The sequence below is a fragment of the Mandrillus leucophaeus genome, unplaced genomic scaffold (assembly GCF_000951045.1).
Source record: "Mandrillus leucophaeus isolate KB7577 unplaced genomic scaffold, Mleu.le_1.0 Scaffold211, whole genome shotgun sequence".
NCBI classification, from domain to species: Eukaryota; Metazoa; Chordata; class Mammalia; order Primates; family Cercopithecidae; genus Mandrillus; species Mandrillus leucophaeus.
The window spans coordinates 1,027,032-1,029,194 of NW_012102155.1; the positions used below are offsets into that span (position 1 = coordinate 1,027,032).

The following is a 2,163-nucleotide window of genomic DNA, read 5'->3' on the forward strand; positions in this document are numbered from 1 at the left end:
ATGGCGTGAACCCGGGAGGCAGAGCTTGCAGTGAGCTGAGATCCGGCCATTGCACTCCAGCCTGGGCGACAGAGCGAGACTCCGTCTCAGGAAAAACAAAAACAAAAACAGAATTTCATTAATATGAATATAAAATGACACACTCTTTTAAAACACTAATAATCTATTAGAATTTAAGGCAATGTCATGCCACAGCATTGAGAAGAAAAAGCAAATCTATATGACACTCCAGCAGAGTCAATATTGAATATCAACACAGTATAATTTAAAGGCCAATACTGATTGTGGTTTTACCAACAGCCAATCATCTTACAAACTACTTCATACCAACAAAGCTTAGGGTGTATCTAAGCATATGGCAGCACTACTAAGAAATATTGTCCCTGTTCTACATCGTCATTGCCCTAGACAACAGATGACATCCCACACTCCCATGTCTGCTCCCAATTCTTGCTAAGACCACTTTATCACAGCATCTTCTGTACAAGTCTCTTTCCTACATACTCATTCATTGGATCCTTGTCCCATTGGGAACACACTTTATTTATGGAGGGGAAAAATCATGTTTTACAGTCAGAGAGCCAAAGGTTGAAATCTCAATTCTACCACTTAGCAGATCTTCTTACCTTCTAGATGGCATTATCTGTCACATGTTCCCTTAAAAAGACAAAGATTGGGGATTCTGGGATGAGCAGGGGACAGATTTCCTGGTGACTCAGGCACTGTCTCTATTCTCCAGATGGTGATGATCTGAGCCTCATCCATACCCTCCATTTTGGTTCTTGCTAAGGAGCTACTCACTCTGCTACAGAGGCTCTCCAGCAGTCATGTGCAATCAAAAATAAAAACAATACATTTCTTATTAATAACATTTCTATTTGGTCCTAAATTATAAACTGAAGAAATGTCTGGCCTCTGTTCTGCTGTCAAATAATAATGCCACTATTTGCACAGTGCTTATTATATGCCAAGCACTTTACACACAGTATCTCATTTCATCCTAACAAGAACACTGTGGAATAGGTGCTATTCCTCATCATTCTGCAGATGAGGAAATTTGGGCACTGTGAGTTTGCATGACTTGCCTATGTTAAAAGGCTACCCAGTGGCTGGACCTAGATTCAAATGCAGGTAATCTCTACCCTGAGCCTGAATTTTTAACCGCTCCCCTCTACTAACTCAAAGTAGTAGTACTGGGCTGAGAAGAAATGCCTTTTCACTGTTCACTGTACGAAATGGAAAGAATGGGGAAAAAAACATAAGAGAAGAGCACAGTAAGAGAAAAACATTTTATCAAGAAGACTTAATTAACAACAGGCATTATGAACAGATCAGCATGGTAATACAGGGAGACAAAGCATAAAGCATTTTAGGGACTTAACTAACAGCTAAAGAGAGAACACATCTCCATAATTTTATAATTGTCAATGTGTGATAATCTTCCAATTTTTAAGACAGTGCTTATCAGACTTACCGTAACTATCACTTTTCATGTTTATTTCCCTCTTATACTAAGAATGTGGTCAGAGTCCTTTTCATCCTTGTATCTACAGAGCTTAGCCCCGTGACTGGCATCCAGCAGACAATCAAATAGTGTTGGATGAATGAGTGAATTGAATACTGAAAACTCAATTTAGTGTTTATGGGTGCCAAACATTTAAGGATTTTTAGGGAAAAAGCAAACCACAGAGGCCTGAAGCAGTGAAGTGCCTTAAGGAAGAAGATCTTTACCTGGATCATGTAGAATGAGTGGGATTTTAACTTCAGCTAAGGACTGATTGAAAGATGACAGGGTGTTGTTTTAATGTCATTCCAGCTTTTTTCGACTAAACTTGCCAATTCTAGGAACAAATGCTTAGAAATGCAATATTGTTTTCTTTTATGAGCTAGGTTGAATAATCCTGGGACCAAAAGCTGTGAATAAAAGATAGTACATTTTGGCAAACTATAAAAAAGAAAGGTGCTAAAGTAAAACTAATTAGAAAGTGTATGCCAAGGAAAAAATCAAGAATCTGTTTTTCAAGAATTGTCCCTTCATATAATTGCCTATGGACTTTCTATTATCTGGTAGCAATACTGCAATATTCCAACAGCCTAATTTAGATTTCTACCACTCCCTAATTCTAACAGATGTTTAAAGAATTTCATGGTCTTCTGATTACT

At 38.0% G+C, this 2,163-nt stretch overlaps 1 long non-coding RNA gene across 1 annotated transcript in view; it reads right to left on the minus strand.

Moving 5' to 3' along the window:
- The window catches only part of LOC105539914, a 49,373-nt gene extending 47,552 nt beyond the window's left edge, over window positions 1-1,821 (minus strand). Inside the window, exons 1-2 of the long non-coding RNA XR_001006122.1 lie at window positions 1,732-1,821; window positions 627-814 (exon numbers count right to left, since the gene is read on the minus strand). This is a non-coding gene — a long non-coding RNA (uncharacterized LOC105539914). The remainder of the gene's footprint in view (window positions 1-626; window positions 815-1,731) is intronic.
- Between the last annotated feature and the right edge of the window lie 342 nt (window positions 1,822-2,163).